Source organism: Sus scrofa, chromosome 10, assembly GCF_054392235.1.
Source record: "Sus scrofa isolate SSC_HxYL_T2T_F1_AM1 chromosome 10, Sscrofa_HxYL_maternal_Yorkshire_Landrace_v2.0, whole genome shotgun sequence".
Lineage (NCBI taxonomy): Eukaryota > Metazoa > Chordata > Mammalia > Artiodactyla > Suidae > Sus > Sus scrofa.
Genome location: NC_139392.1, coordinates 33,973,659 through 33,987,731, shown reverse-complemented (window position 1 = coordinate 33,987,731; position 14,073 = coordinate 33,973,659). Strand labels below are relative to the sequence as shown.

The 14,073-nt window shown below is 48.8% G+C and overlaps 1 protein-coding gene and 1 long non-coding RNA gene across 2 annotated transcripts in view; both read left to right on the top strand.

Annotated features, from left to right (window-relative positions):
* The window catches only part of LOC146398945 (uncharacterized), a 367,324-nt gene that overhangs the window by 244,862 nt on the left and 108,389 nt on the right, over positions 1 to 14,073 (top strand). The gene's annotated exons all lie outside the window — the stretch shown is intronic.
* Positions 5,289 to 12,589, top strand: LOC146398949 (uncharacterized). Its single transcript, XR_014818312.1, has 4 exons — positions 5,289 to 5,418; positions 6,301 to 6,381; positions 10,082 to 10,645; positions 10,907 to 12,589. It is a non-coding gene; the product is annotated as an uncharacterized LOC146398949 (long non-coding RNA).

Sequence of the window (14,073 nt, the reverse complement as noted above, 5' to 3'; positions counted from 1 at the left end):
GCATGGGAAGAAGTAACTAACATCACTACTGTCTCTCTGCAGATTTACTGAAAGTATGTGCCCACTTTTATAAAGTGTCTAATTACATAAATAAGGACTAACTTTTTAAAACTGGACGAGGGGGTACCAAGATTTTTGTTATAACATGACTCTGCTAGTGGAATTTATGTTTTACACTGGATAAAATACATTTCTTAAAGACTTCTTCCATTAAAATTATAAAGATGCATTGACACAAATTTGTTTTCAGTCAAAATATATTAGCACTTGGGAAAGCCTTTCCTGAGCTGTAAATTATCCAGAAACAGCTGTCAGGTAGCATCAGGTTGAAGGTTCAAGCAGGGAGTAGGCACTTGGCTTGGTGATAATGGTGATGAGGGGGGTGCAGGTGCTGGGGCAGATAGGGGCGAGGGAGACAGGGACCCTGTTGTGTAGAGCGCCTCTGTGGGGGTTGGAAGCCTGCCCTGGCCTGGGAGGGGGTTGCCTGCGTGCTTGGGGAAGGGAGCCCAGATCCAATGCTGAGGGACACCACAGCGAGCTTGGAGGACTGAGGTGAGGATGTGAGCAGGGCTCCAGCGGACAGGTTCAAGGTAGGATTTTTTTTCTTTTTGAGAAGGGAAGAGGGTGCCTAGATGCTTGGGAAAAATGGATGTAAGGTCCCAGGAAGTGTTTGGGGGAAAGGTGCGTGCTTGGGGAGGGACCGGCTTCAGTGAAGGGCAGGTATAGGGGTTGAGTGCAGGAGGGATAGCTGCGTGGAGGGGAAGGGAACTCAGAGGGATTGGTGAGGGCCAACGCGAGCGTGGGGGAGGGAGGTGAGGATGGCAGCGGAGCCCCAGCTGAGAGGTTGAAGTTAGGGTTCCTTTTGAGAGGCAGGAAGAGGGTAGATGGGATCCCTTGGAAAAGTGGAGGTGAGGTCTAGGAGAGGTCCTAGGAAGGGTTGGGCCTGTGCGGGTGCGGGGAGCGTGGAGGCGGGCGGGCACCCCTTGCCCCCAGAGCGTGCGTGGGGGTTGCGTGGGTGCAGGGGAAGGGAGGCGGGAGGGAATGGAGAGGGACACGGAGAGCCTGGGGCCCTGCGGGGAGGTTGTGAGGGGCATTCTAGGGGATAGGTTCAAGGTAGGTGTTTGTGGCTGCTGCGGTGGTGGTGGTGGTTTTTGTTGTGGGTTTTTGGTTTTTGTTTGGTTGTTGTGAAGGGGGAAGAGGGCGGAGGATGAGGACCCCTTAGCAAATGGGAGCAGAAGGATGTCAGGAAAGGAGCCCAGAGGGGTTCGTGTGGGAATGGGCCAGGGCAGCTGGGAGGGGCTTGTGGGTAGTGCCTGAACAGAGGGGAAGGGAGAGCTGAAGGGAGTGCTGAGGGCCAGGGCGAGCAGGGGGGGACTGAGGTAAGGCTGTCAGCGGAGTTGCAGCAGACAGGTTCAAGTTAGGATGTTTTGGTTTTGGTTTTTGGCTTGCTGTGTGTGTGTGTGTGTGAGTTTGATTGTTTGTTTGAGAAGGGGATAGAGGGGTGGATAGGTTGGATGCCTTTGAAGTGATGGGGAAAGTTCCCAGGAAGGGGGGGGTGTAGGTGGGTGGGGGCAGGGCGGGGCGAGGGGGGCGGGACCCGGTTGTGCAGAGCGCCTGCGTAGGGGATGCGTGCGTGCCCTGGCGTGCGTGGGGGTTGCGTGCGTGCCTGGGAAGGGAGTCCCCGGAGCGACTGCTGAGGGCCACCGCGGCGAGCGAGCGTGGGTGATGGAGCTGAGGATGTGAGCAGGGCTGCAGCGGGCAGGTCCAAGGTAGGTTTGAGTTTTATCTTTGTGAGAAGGGAAGAGGGTGCCTAGGATGCTTGGGAAAAGGGGGATGGAAGGTCCCAGGAAGTGTTTGGGGGAAAGGTGCGTGTTTGGGGCGGGACGAGGGGGGCGGGGAGCGGCTTGGGGGCGGCGCAGGCGTGGGGGTTGGGTGCGTGCAGGGGAAGGGAGCGCGCAGGGACTGTGGAGGGCCACCGCGAGCGTGGGGGCGGGAGGTGAGGATGGCAGCGGAGCCCCAGCTGAGAGGTTGAAGTTAGGGTTCCTTTTGAGCGGGTTCCTTTTGAGAGGCAGGAAGAGGGTGGATGGGATCCCTTGGAAAAGTGGAGGCGAGGTCTAGGAGAGGTCCTAGGAAGGGTTGGGCCTGTGCGGGTGCGGGGAGCGTGGAGGCGGGCGGGCACCCTTTGCGCCCAGAGCGTGCGTGGGGGTTGCGTGGGTGCAGGGGAAGGGAGGCGGGAGGGAATGGAGAGGGACACGGAGAGCCTGGGGCCCTGCGGGGAGGTTGTGAGGGGCATTCTAGGGGATAGGTTCAAGGTAGGTGTTTGTGGCGGCTGCGGTGGTGGTGGTGGTGGGTGGTGGTGGTTTTTGTTGTGGGTTTTTGGTTTTTGTTTGGTTGTTGTGAAGGGGGAAGAGGGCGGAGGATGAGGACCCCTTAGCAAATGGGAGCGGAAGGATGTCAGGAAAGGAGCCCCGAGGGGTTAGTGTGGGAATGGGCCAGGGCAGCTGGGAGGGGCTTGAGGGTAGTGCCTGAACAGAGGGGAAGGGAGAGCTGAAGGCCAGGGCGAGCAGGGGGGGACTGAGGTAAGGCTGTCAGCGGAGTTCCAGCACACAGGTTCAAGTGAGGATGTTTTGGTTTTGGTTTTTGGCTTGCTGTGTGTGTGTGTGTGTGTGTGAGTTTGATTGTTTGTTTGAGAAGGGGGTAGAGGGGTGGATAGGTTGGATGCCTTTGAAGTGATGGGGAAAGTTCCCAGGAAGGGGGGGGGTGTAGGTGGGTGGGGGCAGGGCGGGGCGAGGGGGGCGGGGACCCGGTTGTGCAGAGCGCCTGCGTGGGGGTTGCGTGCGTGCGGTGGCGTGCGTGGGGGTTGCGTGCGTGCCGTGGCGTGCGTGGGGGTTGCGTGCGTGCCGGGGAAGGGAGTCCCCGGAGCGACTGCTGAGGGCCACCGCGGCGAGCGAGCGTGGGTGAAGGAGCTGAGGATGTGAGCAGGGCTGCAGCGGGCAGGTCCAAGGTAGGTTTGAGTTTTATCTTTGTGAGAAGGGAAGAGGGTGCCTAGGATGCTTGGGAAAAGGGGGATGGAAGGTCCCAGGAAGTGTTTGGGGGAAAAGTGCGTGTTTGGGGCGGGACAAGGGGGGCGGGGAGCGGCTTGGGTGCCCGCGCAGGCGTGGGGGTTGGGTGCGTGCAGGGGAAGGGAGCGCGCAGGGACTGTGGAGGGCCACCGCGAGCGTGGGGGCGGGAGGTGAGGATGGCAGCGGAGCCCCCGCTGAGAGGTTGAAGTTAGGGTTCCTTTTGAGAGGCAGGAAGAGGGTGGATGGGATCCCTTGGAAAAGTGGAGGCGAGGTCTAGGAGAGGTCCTAGGAAGGGTTGGGCCTGTGCGGGTGCGGGGAGCGTGGAGGCGGGCGGGCACCCTTTGCGCCCAGAGCGTGCGTGGGGGTTGCGTGGGTGCAGGGGAAGGGAGGCGGGAGGGAATGGAGAGGGACACGGAGAGCCTGGGGCCCTGCGGGGAGGTTGTGAGGGGCATTCTAGGGGATAGGTTCAAGGTAGGTGTTTGTGGCGGCTGCGGTGGTGGTGGTGGTGGGTGGTGGTGGTTTTTGTTGTGGGTTTTTGGTTTTTGTTTGGTTGTTGTGAAGGGGGAAGAGGGCGGAGGATGAGGACCCCTTAGCAAATGGGAGCGGAAGGATGTCAGGAAAGGAGCCCCGAGGGGTTAGTGTGGGAATGGGCCAGGGCAGCTGGGAGGGGCTTGAGGGTAGTGCCTGAACAGAGGGGAAGGGAGAGCTGAAGGCCAGGGCGAGCAGGGGGGGACTGAGGTAAGGCTGTCAGCGGAGTTCCAGCACACAGGTTCAAGTGAGGATGTTTTGGTTTTGGTTTTTGGCTTGCTGTGTGTGTGTGTGTGTGTGTGAGTTTGATTGTTTGTTTGAGAAGGGGGTAGAGGGGTGGATAGGTTGGATGCCTTTGAAGTGATGGGGAAAGTTCCCAGGAAGGGGGGGGGTGTAGGTGGGTGGGGGCAGGGCGGGGCGAGGGGGGCGGGGACCCGGTTGTGCAGAGCGCCTGCGTGGGGGTTGCGTGCGTGCGGTGGCGTGCGTGGGGGTTGCGTGCGTGCCGTGGCGTGCGTGGGGGTTGCGTGCGTGCCGGGGAAGGGAGTCCCCGGAGCGACTGCTGAGGGCCACCGCGGCGAGCGAGCGTGGGTGAAGGAGCTGAGGATGTGAGCAGGGCTGCAGCGGGCAGGTCCAAGGTAGGTTTGAGTTTTATCTTTGTGAGAAGGGAAGAGGGTGCCTAGGATGCTTGGGAAAAGGGGGATGGAAGGTCCCAGGAAGTGTTTGGGGGAAAAGTGCGTGTTTGGGGCGGGACAAGGGGGGCGAGGAGCGGCTTGGGGGCCCGCGCAGGCGTGGGGGTTGGGTGCGTGCAGGGGAAGGGAGCGCGCAGGGACTGTGGAGGGCCACCGCGAGCGTGGGGGCGGGAGGTGAGGATGGCAGCGGAGCCCCAGCTGAGAGGTTGAAGTTAGGGTTCCTTTTGAGCGGGTTCCTTTTGAGAGGCAGGAAGAGGGTGGATGGGATCCCTTGGAAAAGTGGAGGCGAGGTCTAGGAGAGGTCCTAGGAAGGGTTGGGCCTGTGCGGGTGCGGGGAGCGTGGAGGCGGGCGGGCACCCCTTGCCCCCAGAGCGTGCGTGGGGGTTGCGTGGGTGCAGGGGAAGGGAGGCGGGAGGGAATGGAGAGGGACACGGAGAGCCTGGGGCCCTGCGGGGAGGTTGTGAGGGGCATTCTAGGGGATAGGTTCAAGGTAGGTGTTTGTGGCGGCTGCGGTGGTGGTGGTGGTGGGTGGTGGTGGTTTTTGTTGTGGGTTTTTGGTTTTTGTTTGGTTGTTGTGAAGGGGGAAGAGGGCGGAGGATGAGGACCCCTTAGCAAATGGGAGCGGAAGGATGTCAGGAAAGGAGCCCAGAGGGGTTCGTGTGGGAATGGGCCAGGGCAGCTGGGAGGGGCTTGAGGGTAGTGCCTGAACAGAGGGGAAGGGAGAGCTGAAGGCCAGGGCGAGCAGGGGGGGACTGAGGTAAGGCTGTCAGCGGAGTTCCAGCACACAGGTTCAAGTGAGGATGTTTTGGTTTTGGTTTTTGGCTTGGTGTGTGTGTGAGTTTGATTGTTTGTTTGAGAAGGGGGTAGAGGGGTGGGTAGGTTGGATGCCTTGGAGGTGATGGGGAAAGTTCCCAGGAAGGGGGGGTGTAGGTGGGTGGGGGCAGGGAGGGGCGAGGGGGGCGGGGACGCGGTTGTGCAGAGCGCGTGCGTGGGGGTTGCGTGCGTGCCGTGGCGTGCGTGGGGGTTGCGTGCGTGCCGGGGAAGGGAGTCCCCGGAGCGACTGCTGAGGGCCACCGCGGCGAGCGAGCGTGGGTGAAGGAGCTGAGGGTGTGAGCAGGGCTGCAGCGGGCAGGTCCAAGGTAGGTTTGTGTTTATCTTTTTGAGAAGGGAAGAGGGTGCCTAGGACGCTTGGGAAAAGGGGGATGGAAGGTCCCAGGAAGTGTTTGGGGGAAAGGTGCGTGTTTGGGGCGGGACGAGGGGGGCGGGGAGCGGCTTGGGGGCCGCGCAGGCGTGGGGGTTGGGTGTGTGCAGGGGAAGGGAGCGCGCAGGGACTGTGGAGGGCCACCGCGAGCGTGGGGGCGGGAGGTGAGGATGGCAGCGGAGCCCCCGCTGAGAGGTTGAAGTTAGGGTTCCTTTTGAGAGGCAGGAAGAGGGTGGATGGGATCCCTTGGAAAAGTGGAGGCGAGGTCTAGGAGAGGTCCTAGGAAGGGTTGGGCCTGTGCGGGTGCGGGGAGCGTGGAGGCGGGCGGGCACCCCTTGCCCCCAGAGCGTGCGTGGGGGTTGCGTGGGTGCAGGGGAAGGGAGGCCGGAGGGAATGGAGAGGGACACGGAGAGCCTGGGGCCCTGCGGGGAGGTTGTGAGGGGCATTCTAGGGGATAGGTTCAAGGTAGGTGTTTGTGGCTGCTGCGGTGGTGGTGGTGGTGGGTGGCGGTGGTGGTTTTTGTTGTGGGTTTTTGGCTTTTGTTTGGTTGTTGTGAAGGGGGAAGAGGGCGGAGGATGAGGACCCCTTAGCGAATGGGAGCGGAAGGATGTCAGGAAAGGAGCCCAGAGGGGTTCGTGTGGGAATGGGCCAGGGCAGCTGGGAGGGGCTTGTGGGTAGTGCCTGAACAGAGGGGAAGGGAGAGCTGAAGGGAGTGCTGAGGGCCAGGGAAGCAGGGAGGGACTGAGGTAAGGCTGTCAGTGAAGTTCCAGGTGATGTGTTCGAAGTTTTTTTTTTTTTTTTTTTTTTTTTTGTTATGTAGGTTGAAGATGGTGGATACACTGGCTCAGAAAATGTGAGGTTGTGTCTCAGCAATGGAGCGATGAGTGTCTATTGAGTTAAGGTAATGTCTCTGCTTGCCCCGGCTTGTTTGTAGTCCCTTCACAGTGATGAAGAGAGATCTGAAGTTAATCCTTAGTGACACCGTGATTATCAGGGCCTGAGGTAAGGCTGTCAGTGGAGTTCCAGTTGCCAGCTTTAATTTTTTTTTTTTTGAGACGTTGGAAATTGGTGGATATGATCCATCTGCATCTCTGGATGTATTTATTTTTATATTACATCTTCTGTCTTTTAAGAATATTGCAATAGTAATCAAATATCTCTCTGAACCAGTTGAAGATGTTTACTTTGAGCTGCATCGCATTAAAATTTCATTTTTTTTTATATAGGAAATTTATAATGGACATGTGTAATTGCTTCACTTTGCTGTACATTTGAAACTAATAGAAGTTATACGTCAAATAATTCTAATTATTTCTTTAGTTTGTTTTTTTACATTCTATTAAATGAATGAAATGAAACAAACAAAAATGTATGTAGTATGTGTAAAATTTATGGAGTGTTTCTAAGCACCAGTTTCTTTTTCACCAGTAGGTGTTAAAAATGATAACTTATTTTTCATTTGGAAAAACACTGATGTTCTGTAGATTATTTTGGACTAAATTATAACTTAACTAGAGAGAAAAAATATATATAGTTACTATACTATATGTCAGTTCCTTCCAAATGGTAGTAAACCTAATGGTATCTTCTCTCTGAATGAATTAAAATATTTCCTAGATCAATAATGTTTTCAATATCCCAGAAGCTGCTTTTATGTGTCTCAGCAAGCATAATATAGTGGCAATATAAATGATGCAGACTTTGCCTCAAAATAAGTAATAACCCACATTAATTCTTTGTGAACATTTTATACTATCAAACTAGAAACTAAAATGAAGAGATCATATCTGTTATGTGGAAAGAAGGTCTTGTTTTGCACCAACTATTTAATAAGAACCGCTAGAAGACCCAGAAAATGTAAAGTGCATGTATCTGAGATCATTAGAAACTAAAAGATCAAGGATTTGTGTGGCTCATATTTTGAAAATGGAAGTCAGATAGCTAAACTTGAATCTGAGGTCCTGTTTTTGCTAAAGATATGGGCAGATACTAAAAACCACGTATGTAAGGCTGGTGTTACTGAGGCTATAAGGTAGGCCAGCAGCTTTAGCTCCAATTCAGCAGTGCACCTGGGAACCTCCATATGCTACTGGCAAAGCCATTAAAAAACAGATCTTAATATACATGAGAAGATGCTTAATTTTAGAGAAGTGCAAATCAAAAGTATAATAGGAATCACCTACCAATGCTCAGAATAGCCATCATCAAAAATTCTACAGAAAAATAAATGCTGAGAAGATGAGAAAGGGGAACACTCCTATGCTGTTGGTGGGAATGTAAATTGTTGGAACCACTATGGAGAATAGTATCAAGCTTCCTTAAAAAAAACAAATACGACTACCTTATGATTCAGTAATCCCACTCCTGGGCATATATCCTGAGAAATCTATCATTGTAAAAATACACACAACTCAATGTTCCTTGTAGCACTATTTAAAATAGCAAGAAATGAAAGCATATTAAACATCTAAAGACAGGAATGGAATAATAAGATGCAGTATATATATATATACAAATGGATTATCACTCAGCCATAAAAAGAATGAGTAGTGTCATTTCCAACAAAATGGATGGACCTAGAGATTATCATACTAAGTAGGTGAAAGACAAAAATCATAAGATATCAGTTATAGGTGGAAAGTAAAAAAAATGATACATTTGAACTTATTTACAAAACAGAAACAGACTCACAAACTTAAAAAAATATGGTTAAAGAAGGGAACGGTAGGAAAGAGTTTGATTGGATGTTTGGGTTTGGTATATGCACAATATTGTTTAGGGAATGGATGGTCAATGGGGACCAGCTGTATAGCAGAGGGAACACTACCCAATATTCTGTGAGGACCTATATGGGACAAAATGTGAAAAAGAATGGATTGTGTATATGTATAACTGAATCACTTTGTTGTGTAGGAGAAATTATCAAAACGTAAATTATCTACACTTCAATAAAATTTAAAAATTGAAAAAAAAAGAACCTCAATAATAGTCTGAATCATCTAATTTCTTAATAAATAACTGTGGCCAGTGTTCAAGAACTATACTGACAAATATTTATGATTAATCTTTTTAAATTTAATTTTATTCGAACATTCAGTTTAATTATGAATTCAATCGCTTGACTGAACTTTGCACTTTAGTATGATGGATTTTCACTTAACACTTTTGGATTTGGTAGATAGATGATTATCATCTTAATGACTTTCCCTTCAAATCTCTTTATTCAAATACTTTACATCCTATTTCTCCTTATTATATTATTGTATTAGTTGATGTAAGAAAACATGGGTAATAACTTTGAAAGGGGATATCTGGATTTTTAGCTTCAGTGGGGATAACTGTGGTATTTTCCCATAAAAAATTGTTCATTAAAAAATGATCACCCATGGAGTTCCCTGGTGGCTCAGTGGGTTAATTATCTGGTGTGGTCACTGCTGTGGTTAAGGTTTGCTCCTTGGCCCCAGAACTTCCGCACTCATAGATATGTCTGAAAAAATAAAAATGCTTGACTTGAAAAAAATTATCCCCACCTGAATGTCAGGGTCCTGATAGGAACAGATATCACCCGTCAAAGTAAAAACTTACTGTTATTTACAAAGAGTTCTTAAGACTAAAGAATTTTTCTAAATTGAGCCATCATAGTGGATGTGAAATAGTATCGCATTGTGGTTTTGATTTGCATTTTCCTAATGTCTGATGCTGTTGAACTATTTTTCATGTGATTTTTGGTTATTTTCTTCAGAGAATATATGTTCAAGTCCTTTCCTAGTGTAAAATAAATTGAGTTTTCCTTTATCATATATATGGTTTTTAACTATTTTCTCATTCTCTGTGTTGTCTTCATTTTCTTAACTGTGTCCGTTGAAGCACAGCAGTGTCAGTTTTTTTTAACTCAATCGATTTTATTACATTTATAGTTGTAAAAGGATCATCAAAACTGAACTTTTTATTGTTTCCATCCCAAACCACCAGGCCATCCCCCCACTCCCAAACCAGTCTCCTTTGGGATACATAATTCTTTCAAAGTCTGTGAGTCAGTATCTGTTCTGCAAAGATGATGATTTTATCCTTTTTATTTAGATGACACATATAAGTGATAGCATATGATGTTGGTGTCTCACTGTCTAACTTCACTTAGCATGATACTATCTAGGTCTATCTAATGTTGCAAATGACATTATTTCTTTCCTTTTAATGACTAAGTAATAGTCCATTTTGTATCTATACCACATCTTTAGTTTTAATGACACTCAAGTCATCTAATTTTCCTTTTGTTGTTTATATTTTCGGTGTCATTTTTTTTTTAAAACTTGCCTAATCCAAGATTATTAATATTTACTCCTGTATTTTATACCAAGAAGCAATGGTTTTGGCTCTTGTATTTTGACTTTGATACATATGGAATTAATTTTACATATGATGTAAGGTAGCTGTCTTAGTCTTTTCAGGTTTCTATAACAAAATACCACAGACTGGGTGGTTTATAAAGAACAGAAATCTATTCCTCACTGTCTGGGAGGCTGGGACTCTGAGATTCAGGTGTAAGCAGGGTTGAGTGAGGAATGTCTTCCACATTGCAGACTTTGTTTCTTTCCTCACAGGGCAGAAGGTATTTGTGAGCCCTGTGGACTTTCTCTCATAAGAGCAATCATCCCATCTATGAGGGCTCCATCTTCATGACCTCCTGATCTTTCACAGGCCCCGTATACTAACGCCATCACTTCTGTGGATTAGGATTTCAACATATGGATTCTGAGGAGACACAAACATTTACGTCATAGCAGTGGGAATCCAGTTTTATTCTTTATCTGTGGCTAATTGTTCCAGCACCACTTGTAGAAAAGACTCTTCTTTCCCCTATCGACTTATCTTGGCACACTTGTCAAAAGTGAATTCATCAGGAAGTTCCTGTGGTGGCTCATTGGGGTTTTGAACCTGACTAGTATCCGTAAGGATGTGGGTTCAATTCCTGGCTTCACTCTGTGGATTAAGGATTCCTCATTGGTGGTAGCTGTGGTGTGTTGTAGGTTGCAGATGCAGCTCAGATGCTTACCTTAATCCCCCAGGCTCCCTGTTTCCCTCAGCTTTCTCTTCTGCTCTCCTCTCCCCAGCACACAGGCAGGCCCTACGCAGGCAACCACCACACCCGCACTGCACGCATCCCGGTCCCTGACAGCAAAGGCCCTCCCGTACTCCAGCCAAGGCCCTCCCTTTCTGACATCTTTCCTCAGCTCCTCAAGGGATCCATCCTCTCCACTCTCTTCTCTACACTCTAGCTTGCTTCAACCTGGCAGCTGGAGCTAGAGTGCACATCCTTACCTTAGTCCCAGAGGCTCCTGGTGTCCCTCAGATTATTCTTCTCCTCTCCGCTCCCCAGCACACGCAAACACCACGCACGCAACCCACAGGCACACACAGCATGCAAGCCCGGCCACGCCCCCCACGGCCTTCCCAGCACTACCGCTTCCCCTCCCCCCATTCTCTACCTTGAATGTAACTTCAACGTGTCAACTAGAGCTAGAGTGTCCATCCTTACCTTAATCCTCAAGGCTCCGAGTTTCCCTCAGCTTTCTCCTCTGCTCTCCTTTCCCTGGCACACTCGCGGGCGCCAAGCATGAAACACCCACACAGGCACAGCAGGCAAGCCGGGCCCCGCCCCCCACGGCCCTCCCAGCACTACCACTTCCCCCTCCCTTTTTAAGACCTTGCTTCAACTCTGCAAAGGGATCTCCTCCACCCTCTTCCAATTCTCTACTCTGAAGCTTACTGCAACCTGGCAGCTGCAGCTCGCCCATATCATCACCTTAATCTTCCAGGCTCCCTTTTTCCCTCAGCTTTCTCTTCTTCTCTCCTCTCCCCAGCACACAGGCAGGCCCCACGCAGGCAACTCCCACACCCGCACTGCACGCATCCCGGTCCCTGACCGCCAAGGCCCTCCCCGCACTCCCGCCTCACCCCCTCCCTTTCTGACATCTTTCCTCAGCTCCTCAAGGGATCCCCTCCACCCTCTTCCCCTCCTCTACACTCTAACTTCACCCTGGCAGCTGGAGCTAGAGTGCACATCCTTACCTTAATCCCAGAGTCTCCAGGTGTCCCTCAGTTTAGTCTTCTGCTCTCCTGTCCCAGCACACACGCAGGCCCCACGCACGCATCCCCTACGCTAGCACTGCGCTCAATCTGGTCTTCGCCCCCCTCGGCGCTCCCAAGGTTATAGATATTCTGCATACTCTAAACACTCTACTTAGTAGATTTTATTGTTTTCATTTTATATCGAAATTTTACAGTACTTAAATTACATTAGTAGAGCTTAGTCAAGTGGATGCAGGATAAAACCATTTAATGTTTAATGATTTAATTCCTCTTGTTTAGAATATTTTCACTCTTTTTACAGTACTGACTAAAACATTTTAAGAAATGGTATCACTCTGAAGATTGATTTATTAGAGTAATTAAAATTTAGGAAAGGATGTAAATTGTCAAACTGATATTTCAGAACTTGACTAAAAATTTGCTGAAGAAGGAACTGGACTGTCCCCAGAGTTGAAACATAATGAAGAATGTGTGAGTAAGAAGAATATACAAGCAAGCCTTCATCAAAAAAACCTAGATTGTCAAGAGCTTTAGTCAAGGTTATCTGCATCTGAAACTTCACTCCAGAGAATATAGGCAGAGTTGGGTGAAAAGGGAAAAGCTACTCAAATACTCAAAGAAGAATTATCAGAAGTGGAGACCATGTACCAGCATCTTAAGGCAGATGTTAAACAGCTATAACAACAGAGAGAAGAAAAGGAGCAGCATGGGTTACAACTTCAAAGTGAAATTAATCCAATAAGAGCTGTTATTTTTATTTATGGTAATTCCCCATATGGTTTCTTCTTAGTGTGTTTGATGGTTGTTTGATGATAATATAGTTCATTAAAAAATTAATTTGTAGTTTTCATGACCTGTAGTATTGTATCAAATCTTAATTTTTTAAATTTCAATTTCCTTGAAAATGAATATTGTGAAGTATTTGTGAATTAATACATATAAATTTCTTAAAGTGGTACTGGGCCCATGGTAAGTACTCAGTAGGTATTAGCTATTTAAATAAATCAAATTTTTGATAATTCTTTGTAACGTCTGAATCTTTTATTTCCTCATCACTAAAATTTCAAATTATTATTATTAATTTTTAGGGCCACACCTGAGGCATATGGAGGTTCCCAGGCTAGAAGTCAAATCAGAGCTACAACTGCCAACTGACACCACAGCCATAGCAATGCAGTATCCCAGCCGTGTCTGTGACCTACACCATAGCTCATGGCAACACCAGATCCTTAACCCACTGAGCGAGGCCACGGATCGAACCTGCAACCTCGTGGTTTCTGGTCAGATTTGTTTCTGCTGAGCCACGATGGGAACACCAGCAAAATATAAATATTATTAAACCAATAATATAAAAATTAGATTTTTTTTTTTTTTTTTTTTGCTTTTTATTTTCTTAGGGCCATACCTGCAGCATAACAAAGCTCCCACATTAGGGGTCAAATTGGAGCTGTGGCTGCTGACCTATACCACAGCCACAGCAATACAGGATCCTATCTACATTTGTGACCTATAGCACAGCAATGCTGGATCCTTAACCCACCGATCAAGGCTAGGGATCAAACCCTCACTCTCATGGATACTAGTCGGGTTCATTAGCACTGAGCCACAATGGGAACTCCCTAAAAATTAGGGTTTCTTATTTTTTTTTTTTATTTTTAGTCTGTTTGCCATCTCTTGGGCCACTCCAGTGGCATATGGAAGTTCCCAGGCTAGGGGTCGAATCAGAGCTGTAGCCACTGACCTACACCACAATGCAGGATCTGAGCCTCGTCTGCAACCTACACCACAGCTCGTGGCAGTTTCGGATCCTTAACCCACTGAGCAAGGCCAGGGATCAAACCTGCCACCTCATGGTTCCTAGCCAGATTGATTAACCACAGCCACAATGGGAACTCCCAAAATTAGGTATTTTAAGAGAAGAAAACAAATTAGTCCTAACAACTATTTTTTATAGATAAATAATATCTATCAGTTGAAGTTTAAACAAAATTTTGTCTTTTCCACTAACTCAAATTTTCTTTTTGCATCCTTTTTTTGTTTTATTTATTTATTTGTTTATTTGTGTTTCTTGGGTGCTGTACCCATGGCATATGGAAGTTTCCTGTCTAGTGACCGAATCAGAGCTGCAGCTGGCAGAATACGCCACAGCTACCGCAGCATCAGATCCAAGCTGTGTCTGACCTACACCACCACTCATGGCAGTGCCGGATCTTTAACTCATTCAGTGAAGCCAGGGATTGAACCCTCATCCTCATGGATACAAGTTGGTTTCCTTACCACTGAGCCATGATGGGAACTCCGACACTAACTCAATTTTTGAATTCCGTGTTCCAATTATTTTTATAGGTAACATTAAAAGTGGTAGAAAAATGGTAGTTTGAGGGAGACTGAAGTCCTCAGCCACTTTTTTGATAATATTCAACTCTTTTCACTTAAAGATCAGTGAGGTTTGCTTTGTGGCATGACTCCTCTGTCTTCTTAGCTTGCGATACTCTTCCTATTT